We start from the raw sequence: 16,821 nt of genomic DNA on the forward strand, positions 1-16,821 counted from the left end.
TAAAACACAAGCGAGCTGCTCATCTTCAAAAAAAGCGCGAGACCAGTCTTAATTAACCAGTAATTTAGAACTGTATTAACTTCATCTTGATGCTACCCAACAGCCTGCCCTGCACACCCCAGACCCTCTTCCCCTCTGTATCGCCTGCCATTGTTTCAGGGCACAGCGCTGCGAAGTCTGGGGTTTTCTTTCTTCAGCTGGGTGCCTCTGACAGCTTCTGAGCAACGTTGTTTTCTCTCGGCCCACAATATATCTGATATCCCAATCTCTAATACAACTGCTGCTACACTCAAGCACCTTGTATCTTACGTTACAGAACAACTGCAAACAGGAAACCTCAAGACTAGTTTAGTGGTAACGAATTTCTGCGTAGCTCCAACAGCACAAAAGTTAATCTTGTTTTTTGTCTTGTAAGTGGCTTAGAAGTCTTTTTAAAAGACACACAAAGAAATAAAGGAGAATACAGATTAGAAACACCCAGAAATACATCCTTCCTGCTAAAGAGTCAGTACAGCACTTTACCATTCAACAGAAATCTCACTTTACAGATGTTTGTATAATAACATAAAAGGATGTTCGTAAAAAAAATTTCCCACCCAATGTTTTCATGAAGCCTACCACACAAAACAGTCTGCTCAGATGAAATAAGCAGAGACTGCTTCAAATGATCTTTTGAAACGTAAACTTGTCATTTAAGGAAAAGGAATAATTTTAATCACAAAATTAAAACTATTAAAACTCTCCTTGGTGAGACCCACCTATGTCTTGTGTGCAGCCCAGAGTCTTAGCGATGACTATCTCTGATGCCTGTAGGTGATGCCTAGGCCCTTTCCAGCTCTCCAAGCCCCACTCCAGCAGGAAGGTACAGCACCAGTGTCTAGCTGACAAGAGCAGTGGGGATGGCCTTGATGGTAGAGACTTTCAAGCACAACAAAAGCACCGAGTGCAATCCCCCAGCTCACATCTTTCTTTCTTTCTTGTAAGCCAAGGTCACCTCACAATCACAGCTGCCCATTATTCAGACTAATACGGCTTCATAATTTGAGGCATACGGCCTCAGAAAAAAAGTTGAAGTTGTAAGAAGACGACAATGCCATCACAACAGTAAGACTCTGGAAAATATTATGAGAAAATATTAAAATTGCTAACATTTATATGAGAAAGTAGCTTCACCAAAGGCAAGTCCTGCCTGACCAACCTAGTGACCTTCTATGATGGAGCAGCTACATCAGCGGACAAGGAAAGAGCTATGGATGTCATCTATCTGAACTTCTGTAAGGCCTTTGACATGGTCCCACAAACAACATGCGTCTCTCTAAATTGCAGAGATATGGATTTAATAGATGAACTGTTTGTTGGATGAGGATTTGGTCAGATGGTCACATCCAAAGGGTAGTGGACAACGGCTCAGTGTCCAGATGGAGACCAGTGATGAGTGGTGTCCCCCAGGGGTCCTTACTGAGACCAGTACTGTTTAATGTCTTCATCAATAACACAAGGGGACTGAGGGAACCCTCAGCAAGTCTGTAGATGACACCAGGCTGAGTGGTATGGCTGACACACCTGAGGGATGCGATGTCACCCAGAGGGACCTGGACAAGCTTGAGAAGTAGGCCTGTATGAACTTCATGAGGTTCAACAAGGCCAAGTGCAGGGTCCTGCATCTGGGTTGGGGCAGCCCCCAGTATCAGTACAGGCTGGGGGATGGAGGAATTGAGAGCAGCCCTGCCAAGAAGGACTTGCAGGTACTGGTGGATGAAAAGCTGGACACGAGCCAGCAATGTGTGCTCGCAGCCCAGAAAGCCAACCGTATCCTGGGCTGCATCAAAAGCAGCGTGGCCAGCAGGTCGAGGGAGGTGATTCTGCCCCTCTGCTCTGGTCCGGTGAGACCCCACCTGCAGTGCTGCATCCAGCTCTGGGGTCCTTGGCACAGGAAAGACATGGACCTGTTGGAGTGGGTCCAGAGGAGGGCCACAAAGATGGTCTGAGGGATGGAACACCTCTCCTGTGAGGAAAGGCTGAGTTGGGATTGTTCAGCCTGAAGAAGGCTCTGGGGAGACCTGACTGCAACCTTTCAGTACTTAAAGGGTGCTTATAAGAAAGATGGGGACAGACTTTTTAGCAGGGCCTGTTGTGACAGGACAAGGGGTAATGGTTTTAGATTAAAAGTGGATAGATTTAGACCAGTTATAAGGAAGAAATTTCTTACAGTGAGGCTGCTCAAACACTGGCACAGGTTTCCCAGAGAGGTGGTAGATGCCCCATGCCTGCAAACATTCAAGGTCAGGTTGGAAGGGGCTCCGAGCAACCTGCCCTAGTGAAAGGTGTCCCTGTTCATTGCAGGGAGTTTGGACTAGATGACCTTTAAAGGTCCTTTCCAACCCAAACCATTCTATGAAAGTAGCACTGCAGCTAAAGGTACATCAGCCTGCTGCCTCTCTAGTGGGAGAAGGAGAAAGATGTCTGGGCTGTTACAAGGTAGGCTGCTGCAGCATTAGAAGAACACAAATCTGAGTTCTGGCCTTCTATAATTTATACAATACCACCCTAATTTTATACAATGTTGACTGTTTCATCTTGTGACCTTCATACAAGCTAACCTTCGCAATTCCATATCTTTTTAATTTCATTAGTAATACTGCTATGCCACAAAATGTCCTGGTCTCTGTCAGTTCGAGGTACAAATGCTTAACCAATGTGACAGCGTTTAAAAGACATAATACTATCTTTCCTATTTATTTGGTAAGCACTCTGCTGTTTTGAGAAGCAAAGTTTTAAAAATATCTTTTGATGTCTTACTTGAAAAGGGTATTTCTATACCATTTTTGGAACAGCATGCCTGTTATAAAGTAAGCAGTATTCATTTTTAGCTTCTGACAGGTGATTTAAATTTAAAATTTTATTTCAAAGGACAAAAAGCTGGTTTTCTACAGAAACAAGCTGGTATTATAGCAACATATGTTAAAAGTTTTGCAATACTAGTTAGAAGCCTTACCTATGCTTAAAAGATAGGTAATGATAATAGAAGTTACAGAGAAAACACTCTAACTGGTCTTTAGCTAAGCTGTAACTGAGTATGGTCACCAACACACAGGGCAAAGGGCTTATCATACATAACCTGGCTGAAGTAGTTCCATAAACATGGGATGACTATTAAGAAATTGGCTAAAGAAAACCTTAAGGCATTATAAAAAAATCCAAAAAAACATATTTCAGCCTGTTTAAGGGGTTGTTTTTAAGAAATTTCTGTTTTTATTTTACTCAGAAAGCAGGACAAAGATTAATAAGACAGTACTGGCAACCTTCTAGAGACCAGACAAAAAACACTGAGATGATTTTTGTAGTTAGATGATTTTATCAGCACTTCATCCAACCCTGATGGTTTTTTTGGAAGAAGGTACTTCTCCCTATCTTGAAGGCTATACAAAATTGCATCTTTTCATGGCCTTTTATTATATACTTTCCAGAAAACACAAGGAGCGTGAATTATTAAGTTATCATCGTTGGGTTTAGTCTGCTGAAAGAAGAGGGGTGTGGTGGAAAGTTTGAATATAAACCAACTCCAACCGCAGACGGCCAGCTAACATCCCTTCCCACCAACCCCTTCCTGCAGCCTTTAGCCCCTGCATGTTCATGCCATCTGCCTGCAACTTCCCTTTTCTGCATCTGTTGCTGCAAACTCCATCAGCAGGGCTCAGGCAGATGCCAGCTGCAGCTGCAGGTTCTCATGCTGCCTCTGTCAGTAGTCGATGCAGATGCAGCTACTGCGGATGACCCAATCTGCATGACTTCTTCCACTATTAGTGCAAAAAGCTTCCTCTTGCTTTATTTTGAAGGCATTGCCATCAAGACCAATGGTTTTCCATGTTCTAGACAGCAAAGGCAAAACCCAGACTGTGCAGACAGGACATCTTCAGACCCTTTGGCTGCAAATGGCATGCAAAAAACAGGGAAGCAGCGGCTTTTTTGACCTATGTTTCTTGGTTGCAGAGTAAACACAACAGAACCCCAGCCGCTGCCTCACATTTAGATAAATACAGAAAGAGGGTCAGAAAAGAGCATCAGCTCACCTTTTCCTGAATTCTTTTAGAAGTAGTTTCAGAAAAGCCACATAGGTAATAAACAGCTCAACTGCACTAAAAGCAACTTTTGGTTAAAGAGACCTCACCTTGCCTCTAAAACAACAGCAATGATGAATAGCCACATCTCCACATTGGTTTATGGGTGTTTCTACTAAGTCAGAGACACAGATAAGCTTAACGTTTGTTAGTGTTGCTCTGGATTGTTCTCTGTCCCTTCCTCCCAGCCAACAATATTTAAGCTTACCTATACATTTCAAAATACATGAAAACAAAAAACCCCAAACAAACAAAAAAACCCCACCCAAACATCAAGATAAAAAAGAGGGGAAGGTCCAGGAAGAATACAATGTACATTGATTGTATACACAACACAAAATTACAAATCATTGTGCACCTACCAACCTCTTCACAGTCCCTTACAAAAAGGGGGTAGGAGGGAGCCAAGCCCACAAGCTGATAGAATAAAAAACCAGACACTCTACTGAGAGGACATTTAGGTAACATTATCTATATAAGACTGGTGAAACATGCTCTGTGGAAGAACAAATTAAGCGTATTGCTGTTCATGCATTTTCATCCTCACTATCAATACACCTTCCTTCTTGCCTTGAAATTAGAACAGCCAGCCACTCAGAATATGGTTAACACCATGAAATATATAAAGGATACACCCTTGAACTTCTTTCAAGATTCAAAAAAAAGCATTTGAATTATTTGCTTCCATTGCTGCTGCTTTTCCCCTAGCTCAAACATTCAATGGTCTGCAGGAACTGTACTTCACTGGAAGTGTTTGTACATTTATGTATTGTATAAACAATGAACAGTGCTCAGATGTAAGAAGTTTAACCTTGATCTCACACAGAAGGACAAAGCTCAGAATCACTGTGGATTGCTACGTTTTACTGCTAATCCCTTGAAACACTGCTACCTACTTTTCAAGGGATTTCACTTTAAACTGTCTATAAAATGCTGAAAATAAAATTGAACTGCTGACCTTCTGTTCCCCAAAAGAAAAATCATACCTTCACTTTTTAACTAGAAAGAGGAAGAGATGTTTGTTCAGTTCAAAAACGCATTTATTCCCAACTAAAGTTGTTTAAGGAAGGAAAAAAAAAAAGTACATTGTCCATTTCTAGACAATGTTCACTTTATAGTCTTAAGTAACTTCATAGTTTTAAGTAATTTATCAATTGCTTTACAAGAAAAAAAACAACATTCAATCTACCACATGACAGTAGTGAAAAATACATGTATTAAAACAATTTTTAACTTTCTAGCTCACAGAGCACTAAGTAATTTAAAGGCCCTATTCAAGACACTGTTCCTGTGAGCTTTCCAGTTTACTGTAATGTCAAATACTGAATGAATTCTTAGACTTCTGGATTTTTTTACCAGGTCACCTGGGCCAGAATTTTTATCCAATATGAAAAAGTACATGTAATGGGGGGTGGGGCATGGGGTGAACAAGAAGTTTAACTAATTTAACTCTCAAGGTAAAGTTCCACAAATTTTTACCTGAATTTGGAGTTATTGAACACCTATTTCTTATATCTAGGAGAGTTTATCTGGCAAAAAACTTCTTTCTAGCAGCAGGGTCTTTGAATAATACAGCAAAAATAATGACCAGGCACAAGATATCATTCTTGATTCTGTGCTTACATATGTAACCAAAGAGGTAGCTTGAAAGATACAGTGTTAGATTTCATTAAGCAGCAGCTAATACCATTACATTTATTTCTGTATAAATCTGTACATCTTCTTGAAGAAGACTGAACCACAAGATCGTTACTCAGAAAGTTATCCTTTTAGTTTCCTTACAGGACACGTACCAAGAGAAAGCACAATTTAAATGAAGAGACACTCCTGGATCTTGTACGAGATGTAAGTGAATGCTGCAGCTTCACAAGTCTCTTGTCAGTCAGATTGACTGCTGTCAATATATAGTGTCAATATAAATGTCAATATTATATCTAATGCTATAAAACAGGGAAAGTATCAGCCCATGCAAGAAATGGCCATCCCAGTCTCCCCCAAGTTATTTGTTCTCCTTACATTTAACAACTCTTCAGTCAAGACAGGAATCCTTTCTTACCACTCCCAAAACACAAGTACCGAGGACAGTCTACTCCTCACACTTTTCCAAATAAAACAGGTTTCAAACCAACCTGTCCTGTAGCTCTTTAAAATGCTTTAAAGTCAAAATTTGATTTTTTGGTTTGGAATGTTGGCAGCACTCTATTTCAAGCAAAATACTTCTTATATATCTTCTGCCAGTTCAAATGAGGTCTTCTTCCAAAAAATAGTTATTTGTGAGTGCTCTGCCACATGATTACAGCAGCAAGCCATTGTTAACTCCTCAAAGGAGAGGGGCAAAACTAAGAGAGAAGCACCATTCACCAAAGGGGGGAAAGGATGAAAGGGGAAACCCTTCCTGCCAGGTGTGATCCAGAGAAGAGAGGCTGCTGTAAGAATGTAAGGAAGATGTTCCTTATTCTGAACTCTCACCTTGCAGTTCAGGTGTCAGCTACTCTAAGACAGCTCACACAGACAACCTAAAAAGTTGTTCCACTACTATTACCCCAACATGACTTTCCACTGCACCAGAACTGCTGCTCAAAAAGATAAGCTTCTGAAAATAAACTTTTACTGGATAAAGGCTAGGAATATCTGACTTTTTCCACAGAAATAGCTACCCAAAACCATGAATAAGCAATTAGAAGAGTCTACATTTCTGGGAGCAAAATACACATTCAATGGAGACCAACACTGCCTGGCAATGCCAGACTCTCATCCTCCTTTATTCCTACTCTCAGCTCCAGTGCTTGAACAAAACTGAATTTTTTCTAACTCTAAGCCTCCTCCTATTGTTTTATCTTCTGCCAGAAATTCCTCCAGAGCTCACATTTCTGAATAAAATCTCCCTGCAATAATCAAATCAATTCAAAATTAAGCATTTGGCTTTGGCTGCTACATCACATCCCCTTTCATCCAGAAATGTTATCTACACTTACACGAATGCAACGTTCTATCCTCACATGCTAACTAAAACATTTTCTTCCTTACTCCCACCAGGTAATAATAAAATGCATCAACAAATGTGAAAGGGAAATAATAGTAGCCAAATAATTTCCAAACATGGAGAGAGACTGTGGGGATTAATATCTGTTCTAGAACCAAAAATAAATAAAGTAAAAACAGGTTCAAAACCATAGGTCTGAAATTTGGAAGTTTAGCCACAGAGTTCTTGTTCCTTCTAGATTAATACCAATTAAAAAATTTCTATTGCTACTGAGTTTCAATAAAAGTGACTATGCCATCATTATTTCATACACAAGTTTAGCCAAGTACCACACAAAATATTTACCACTTGACATGTTCTTGTAGTACCTTAGTATCAGTTGTAGTCAAAATTCCAAGAGTGACGCGACACAATTGTGTTAAAAGTAATATTACAACAGAAGTAGACAATTTCTTCATTATCTAAACCAGACCTTACTAAAAGAAGCCAATAATGTTACCAAATCTGCATCAGGCCTCAATGAAAAAGGCTTTTTAAAGAAAATTCATACACAAATATTGGGAGCTATGGAGCAGTATAAGAAAGGAGTGGCAAGTTACAAACCCTTGATTCATCAGAAGTAGGAGAAAGTCTATAAAAATCCACAAATTACCTCAAGCTTGGGAAGAGAACAGGGAGAAGGGGGAAACACATGCATCCCCTCTACATCAGGGAGAACTTACAGAAGAAGAAATCTCTTTTCCTTTCCTGCATCACAGAACCTCTGAATGTCTCAAGTGACCAATACCAAGCATTTTTATTTTATTTGTTCTTGATCTTAAGCTTCTTCTTGAAAATGAAGCTCTGAGGTATAGATCTTGGACTAAAGTGTTATTTGATGTCTTGTCCTTGCTCCTCTAGTGTGTAATAAATTTACATTCAAAAACTCAACCTGAAACCAAGCTTTAGCTCCATAAAGGTAAGCAGCACCATATCATTGCATCAAATCTGCCCTCAGTTTTTGTTTCTCTTATTTTAAGGATTCTGCAGAACTAGTCAAGGTAGTGACTCTGGATGCAAAGACATCCAGCCACCACTTACAGGCCAGAATCCTTAAGCTGACCAGTGGCCTGCTTTGCGCCATTATTTTCCTCTGCTGACCTCTCTCCTGCCACCTTTTTTCCTCAAGAATACACAGCAGCAGCCACCCCGCACACAACTGGACATAAGCCCAGCACACATATGGGACACCCCTATTGTGGCCATATGATGATGCTACCAGTTACATGAGAAAAGGCTTACAGCTCAGATCAAGACTTCCTGAAGTTTCAGTAACTTACTGCAGTCAGAAAGTATGTTATATTATCGATGCATCCAAAGACTGCCTGAAGTAAGCAGTCGAGAATGCAAGTTTTCATACTTTCAGAACCAGTTTTATAAACATACATATATAAACACACAAGGTTTGTAGTTCTAATCAAAGCATTTAAGTCAACGCAAGGATGTTGCGCCCTTTTCTGTTGAGATAAACGCTTGAGCTTATCAAGCACCCTGATCTTCATAAACCAGCATTCTCTCTAGTAATAATGGAACAGACCTTTCCAGATCCTACACAAATCCAGGGCTGGCAGAAAATACCATTCAGTAATCTTGAGGGAGAACTAAGAATGGAAAACTAATACTCTCACTGTTTAACCTTGAAAACAAATTCAGAGATCAAATATAGAGAGGTCTAACCCTCATTCAACAGCATTTTTGGGACTGGTATGTGATAACTTGAGAAGCCAACTTATCAGGGAATGTGCTAAGTGACAGACAAAGAGCTTGGCTCAAGATAGAGAATTCAAAATCAGCCTCTTGGGGAAAATCTGGATCCCTCAACTACCTGCTGCTTCAGGGAAAGGATCTCTCTGACATCACCTGCCATAGCCTGCTTGCATGAGAGGCAGATATTTAACTTCACATCAAAATGTGTCTGTTAAAATGTCTGTATTTCACATTAAGTATCTCAGGCTACAGGTAAATTTTAAAGGTTAGCAGGAAGAGGTAGAACAAGCAGTCACAAGGAAAAGACATGCTAAAAAAACCACAACTAACTAGAGAGGAAAAAGACACCCCGTGTGAGTAGGAATGACAGTAGCAGGGGGCCTGCTGGAAGGTTTATGCATACAGCTGCTGAATCAAAAAGCAGGATTAGGATTATTTAAAAGAAAGGAGGGAGGAAAAAAAGAGGGTGATGGAACAGGTAGAAAATTAGCTGCACAGAGGCTCTATTATAGGGAACAACTAAGAGCAGCTGACGCAAACAACAGCCTCTGAAATAAGGAGGGATAAGAGATGAAGGGGATCCCTGAAACAAAATGGTGTGAAGAAAGGGTACAAAGGGAAGTGGAGGTTAAAACCAGGAGACTGCAAGCAGCCTATGATGTCTCAAAATTAGACTCGCAAACTTGAAATCAGGGAAAGAAAAACAGATAGAAACCTTTTATGACCTATATGCATGGGTTTGTATTACTACTGGCTTAAAAAATAAACAGGACAAGCTCATTTTCTCAGTACTCTCAGTTTAGTACAATTCAAGCTTTGTCACTACAGTGAAAACAGTAATTGTAATCTAAGATTAATTAACCGCATTATTAGAAACAGAACTCCACAAAAAGTATACCACACTAACATTTAAATATTTTCTGTTCTGTTAAACTCACCAAATTCAGCAGTTACCCGGAGTGCCCCTGGGTAACACATAAAACCATCCGCCAGAAATGAAATGAGATTAACTGTGTGCATAGTCTTTCCCCATTCATTAAAAGGCTGTATTTCAGCAAGCTGAACTGTTTTCTAATATCGTAATACATACCATTTGAATATGATGTTATATGGAGTTCGTTCAGAGCACTACTGAAAATACACACATTTACAGTTTTAGCTGTATTTCTACTACACACATCTAACGCGAACAATGCATCATTTTAAGTTCCCTCAAAGCCTCTGCACCAGAAGAATGGCCTTCCAGCCACTATCAAATAGAGGAACAAGCCTTCAACTGATTATGTAAGTGACCTATGCCAACACTGGCTGCATGCCCGCTTCTGCAAAGTGCCAGCTCAAGCAGTCAGCCCTAAAGAGCTACAAAACCAGGCACAGCCCCTCTCAGAACCCTGAGGGAGTGGACCTCCAGGAGGTTTGCAAACAGAGATGACAACAGGTGCTTTATAGGACAGTTAGATCTTGGAGCATCTTGGTGGCCTGAGCTGCTAATCTGCTTCCTCCTTCAGGAGGGTTTGGGATCACTGACCCTGCACTGATACAGCCCTATCGCACTACACAGTGCTGGCACAAAGACTGCTCCCAGTCCCCGCATCCCAAAAGCTTCATGCTGACTTTCCCTGACATAGTCCAATGTCGTACATAGAGGTGTAAGTCATGAATGCTTTCAGCATCTCGGGATGCTCTCCCTGTGAGAGGTTAACTGCGTAAGCTATCTTGAAGAGTTTCTCAGGATCATATTCTAAGCCACATCAGTTGTGCCTAAGAAGTGCAGTGCATATTTAAATCTTCTAACTGAAACTGGTGTAATGCAAGGATATGTTTATTTAGAAGCCACAGAAACAGGGGTTCAATAACCAGTTCTGCCAGTGGCATTCCTCCGAACACTAGTCAAGACACCAAGGTTTGTTGCTGAGTGTTTTGTACTCAATTCACAAATATACTTGGGCACAAGCTTAACCTTAGCTTACTCGTATATATCTATTTTAAATATATATAGCTTAATTCATAGCTATATTCAGAAGCAGTTTTTTGGCTCAGAAAAACTGACACACTGGATGAGAAGACAGCCAAAGTCCACACTGGCTACCAAACCACAAAAATGCTTCCACCAGGAAAAACATGGTCATTGTTTTATTTTTACTGAAGTAAATTTTCATGTATTGATGAAAGCCACAGAGTGTTCTCTGATGAGGAATCCATATGGACTGCTAAAGTGTACTACAAAGGCCATTTGTGGGTCGTAACAGATACCATTGATATCTGCAAACCTGAACTGCACCTGGAGCTATCAAAGCAAAAAAAAAAAAAAAAAAAAAAAAAGAGACAAATTATTAAATTATTCTTAATAATCTGGTTTGATACTACTAGCAAATAAAAGCATGCCTGTATTTTCATGCAAAGAACTACAATTACTACAAAGAGAAACCAAAAAATAGTAGTAAAAAAATCTAAGGAAAGAAAGTACTAAAATTACATCATTCAGGGAAGATCAATTTACTTGGGGGATACATGTGATTATGGGGGCGTAGGACTGGGATGGAAGTGTTCATCCCTACTGTCTACAATTGCAGATTAGAAAGCATTATGCCACTAGCATAACGGGCAGTAGTCTATAAAGTAATTTATTGTACTAAATGTCTGTAAATATATTTAAGTAATGCTAAAGTTTCATTCAAAGGCTTGAAATCAACACTTTAGGCATCTCAGATAATTGACGTAGTTACAGCAAACTTTTTTTTTCAGGGGAAAGAATCCAGACATCCACTCAGTACATACCTCTCATTCTCTTAGTGTCAGAATCAAGATTTCCCCATAGCTTACTCACACGAAACACTAAGAATAGGGTTTTTTTTTCCTTGGGTTTAAACGCCTCACAAATCAACAACTCCAAACATGCTAATCCAGAGAAAAATACCAAGAAATATTTTGATACACCACTGCAGACAGTTCCATCAAGTTGAAATGTCTGTGGTGCTTTTTCCTCTTTAAAGGAGGGGGATGATCAGTCCTTTCAGTGTGAGTAGGTCCCCAGTCTCACACGGTGAGGAGCGCGCTTGTGTTGTGGTTGTTCTGAGTATCTTAACAGACTAGGCTTTCCACCAAATGTTGTGATACGGTAGCCGTTGATACATCTGATCGCAATTTGGCAAATCTGCTGAGTACTAAGACTCTGATAATTGTGCTTGTACCTGTTTGCTTCTGATCTCAGACAATCTCCCTCCTGTGCATGGAGGTATCCCTGAGGAGCCAAACAGTACATTTCATAAAGGTGTATGAAGTCTCAAAAAATTACACTATTAAAGAACATTTCCCAGAACATTTTATCTAAAATAGAAAAAAGAACTGCTGAAGGCACATATTAATATTGCAACCCTTTTTCAAAATATTCTATTGTGAAAATACAAGATGCTGCTTATTTTTTTTATTCAAAGATTGCAAGTGAATGAGGAACAAGTTTAAAAGCACAGAATAGCACCACATACAATATATTCTAAAATTGGTTAAAATGCTTTATGGACAGTTTCAGACTTTTAACAACTTGATGACTGCAATAAACTGCTAGAATATTTGACTTCAACTGTAACTTTATACTAATTTAATTGCAGAAATTATATATTTAATTTTTTTAAAGGGTGCTTTCCATATAGATTTCTTTCTTTAAAAAAAACCAAAACAAAACACAAACAAACCAAAAAACACCACACACCCAAAAAACCAAACAAGTGAAAAGAGCCAGCTTACCCAGCTAGGTAAAAGATAAGCTGGCAGATCTTGACAACCATATACTAATAACACTGTGGTTCTGACTCAACTAAATACTAAAAGGACACATCATTGTCCGCAGTTTGGTAAAGTTTAATAACATTTTGAGTGTAATTTCTGAATCTTTCTTCTGCTCCCAATTGCATTTCCTTTTCAAAGAGCAAAAGGTTTACTATGTTCTGGTTCAACAAAGCATTTCAAGTGCAGGCTTTACTCTACACCTGTGCAATCATTTCTCTTCAGCAAAGGCATTAGAATGCTCCATGTTTTGCAAAATCATATCCTTACCAAGCTGAAAACAGTTCATCAGATACATGCATACAAATGATAGAAAAAGACATAAAATATTAATACAGAAGTTAGATTTTGTTACTGAAATCAAGTGCTGTCTATTGGATACATCAAGCATTCTGGGTAACCTTACTTTAAAAAAAAAAAAAAAAGAAAAAGAAAAAAAAACCACATCTACAACACACACCTCTACACCCTACACCTTCCTGCACCAAGGCGTCCAAATAATTCTTCCTCTCCTCCTTTCAATGAGCTATTATCTATTCATTGCCTTTTGGGAAATATATAAAACCTTCTGTAAACACCTTCCCTTTGGGCACATTTTGTTCCCCTCCCCCCTTCTTGTTTTAAAGGGTAGAAGAAAAAATTACTCATTAAGCCAAATACCACAAAAATAAGTTCAACAAATAAAGATGACCAAAACCATAACCCAGATTCCAAATACTTATTTCCTTGAACAAAGCAGTGGATTTTTTCTTTTTAAATTATTTTCACTGAACATTTAACTGAAAACTAATAAAAAAAAAGGACAAGAAAGATTCCAGATATAAAAACTCTAAAGCGTTTTGTATTGCACATTTGAAATAAGTACAAAATTTGGGCCTTAGTCAGTAAAAACAACCTTAATTTTTAGTAGAAATGTTAGTAGAAAAATTAGAATAATTTTAGTATGATTAAGTCTACAGTTTGATGAATCATTGGCTTTAGGAGCATGTGTTCTTTTGCTTTTACATTAACAGCCCTTTCAAGAATATTTTAGTTTCGCTACCTAAACGACACGCAGAAAGTATGAAGAAAATTTACTGGACTTTCTACTCCAGAAAATTGTTATTTTCTCACTATTAGTCTTTAAACATAAATACAAAATGTTCAAGGCTATACTCTCATCTGTTGGAAAGGCCAGGGTTATAAATTCTTTCATTACATTTAGAGACACGTAACAGATAATTTGAAAATTTAGCACAAAAGCCAATTGTAGCATTTCAAGGCTTTCTATCCTAGTACTTCAGAATTTCCTTTTCAATTTGAAAGAAACAATAATTTGCAGAAACATATGTAGATGTTATACTTAAGAATGGATTGCATTTTTAATTCTAACTGGTTCACCTGCACTTTATTAAACAAATTAAGGTTAATTTCAACATCTGATAACACTTCATTGAACAATTATTTAACAGAACTCTCAACAGAAATCAAGGCACATGAGGACTTCATACATTGTTTTCCATTTGAAGGCTCCAAAATATCAATAATTAGCCTTCATAGCTACCTTCTGAAGAAGGTAACATTATTTTTATTTTATAAACAAAGGATTTGAGTAAGAAATAATAAATCCACCTGGTAAAGTAATGATTGATACTAAGACTCCCAGTTTTCTGTTCCATGCTGCAGCCACTACAATTTCATTTGGCGTCCTGCCTTTTTGCTTTTATTTTTTGGTACAGTTGTAATAAGGTTTCATTTTATTAAAATTTTCTGTTAAATCTCTGCTAAGCCACTCAGATCAACTACAGTTACTAGAACCAGAAAACAGCGTACATGAATTAACAGAAAGAAGATAGCCAAGACTTTATGAAAGATGAATCCTATGGAAAACGTCAGCTTCATTAGGTTACTTCATGTCTTCCAAGCTAGACTGGGAAAATATTCTCTATATATGGAATGCAATTCTGTTCTCCTCTCACACAAAAGCCACAGACTTTCTCTCCTCTCAATACTTTATAAGCTATTACTTAGTTTTTAGAATTCAATCGAAGAAAAACATTAAGCGTGCTCCACCACAGGCTATGGATGGCTGCCACTCCTCCACACTTCCCACACCACCATGTCCAGCACACAGTGCCTTCAGGTGAGAATGTCCCAAGTCATAGCAGTAGGTAACAGGAGACGGGAGCCAAAAAACAATGGTAGCAATAACCACCACTTAGTTAATAGTCTGAGCCTATCCTTTTTTCTTGTCTTTTTTTTGAAAGTAAGAGCTAAAACTGATTTGTCTCAGGTCACTGAAGCAAAAAGACTTGCTATGTAATCATCCATCCAGCAGTTAAAAAAAAATAAATATCACAAGTACTACACTACATAAAAGCAAAAAACAAGCAATATCTCCAGTTCGCTCGTTATCTTTAGCTACAAAGACAGCTACTGCAGTTGAACCACTCACCTTTAGCACACTGTTAAAAGGCTCCAGGCAGTGAAATGCAGGACTTTCCAACAAAGTTATGTACACCACAATCTGAAACAACAAACAACACATATTTTAGTAAACTCAGAAGACCTTTAGCTAGGTAGTTTAGCTTTCATACTATCAAAATTTCCTAAGAGATGCTGAAGAGCAGGCAGAATAGCTCTAACTTGATACACCTGTTTAGCATATATAGAATCTATCTTCATATTTAACTCTTCTCCACCAATACAAGGTCAATGTAACCACAGACAATCCAAACCATCTAGGCAAAAAGGCAACTACAAACCCAGCCATCACAATACAGAGAAAAATCAGTCAAGAAGTGGAATTAAAAATTCAGCCCAGTTTTAGAAAGTTTACATTTTTTAAAGTGAAGGAAACAGTAGTTATTTTAACTTGCCCATACTTCCTAAAAAAAGGAAAATGATTATACATGAAAAAACTAAGGTACATCAGCAAAAGCAGAGCCCACAATTTTGTGGAGCATGACTATTTCCACTGAGGAGGCACTCAGACACATTTTGTTGTGTAATCCAGCTGGATTACTACCACATGTAGTTTGAAGCTCTCTTGGGACCAACAAGAGTGAGCTCTGACAGCGGTGGTGAAGCTGGTCATAGAGCTAGAGAACTCCATTAAGGGAGATGCTGGCTGGATGTAAAGAAGCCATGAGGATGGCTAAAGCACAGCCACATGCCCCCTGAGAACTGACAGACCTTCTTCCTGGGAGACTCTCAAATGGACCTCCTGGACATGGCCCCAGCTGTGGCCCTAGCCCTGCTGGGAGCTGGATGGCACAAGCTTCCACAGCTCCCTCCTGGCCTCCACTGTTCTGTTAAGTATTTCTAGCCACAAAAGTAATCTTTCAGAAGGGACTTCAAAGTATTTAAACACTTGTTTCTGTTTTTTAATGATGCTTCTAAGTCCTTAGGTCGTCTGAAAAATTCAGGCAGTGTAAACCCATTAAGATCCAATTCAAAGAGAAGGAAAAAATTCTGAGCATCTTCCTCCACCGCAGATCCTAATTCGTAAGGACGATACATTGCAACTCCTACTCAACCTGAGACTACTCAGGCAAAAATGTTTCTGTTCGAAGTCTTCTCTGAACAGATTCCAACCAGTTACCACTCTACAGAAGCACCCTATGAGGAAATTAAATTAAAAAGAGCAATTCATCCAGTGAGCCTGTGCATCATGATGAAGGGGGGTAAAAAAGTATTGACAAAGGTATTATAAATGCCTTACACAGATGTTTAGAAGTGAGATTCAGACTTCCACCTATTAGTAAGGGGAGTAACAGAACTACTGAACCCAAAGTTTGACAAACATTTAAGCGCAAACATATTGTTAGGGGGTAGAGCACATGACAGTCCCTGCCCCTCAGCTCCATGGTGGCACACCCCTTGCTCTCCAGCACCTGCGATGAGAGCCTGAGCACTACTGGCCCTCCTGAAAAACACACAAGGAAAAAACAAAACAGAGAGGGGAAAATTGTGACGAAGTGTTATTCAAACAGAAGAGCCTCCTGATCCAGTTCAGTCCCTGAATGAAGATATGCCTGTAACGGCACAGGGCACTGGAGGGTGACCTACCCACCTTCTCCCCGGCCAGGGTGCTGCCTCACTGCCTGATCCTGGTTTTCAGCTTTCTGCAGACACAGAGCATGGGTATTCACACTTTGCTGTATCAGTTTTCCTACCCGGCTACAGACCTCGACTGCATTCTTGCTGAAA

At 39.2% G+C, this 16,821-nt stretch overlaps 1 protein-coding gene across 2 annotated transcripts in view; it reads right to left on the reverse strand.

The window, feature by feature from the left end:
* The window catches only part of NCK2 (NCK adaptor protein 2), an 88,820-nt gene that overhangs the window by 40,291 nt on the left and 31,708 nt on the right, over nt 1-16,821 (reverse strand). For both annotated transcript variants that reach the window (XM_080377465.1, XM_080377466.1), the window contains exon 2: nt 15,065-15,136. The gene's annotated coding sequence lies outside the window, so the exon portion shown is untranslated. The remainder of the gene's footprint in view (nt 1-15,064; nt 15,137-16,821) is intronic.

This window comes from Falco punctatus, assembly GCF_963210335.1.
Source record: "Falco punctatus genome assembly, chromosome: 2".
Taxonomy (NCBI): Eukaryota; Metazoa; Chordata; class Aves; order Falconiformes; family Falconidae; genus Falco; species Falco punctatus.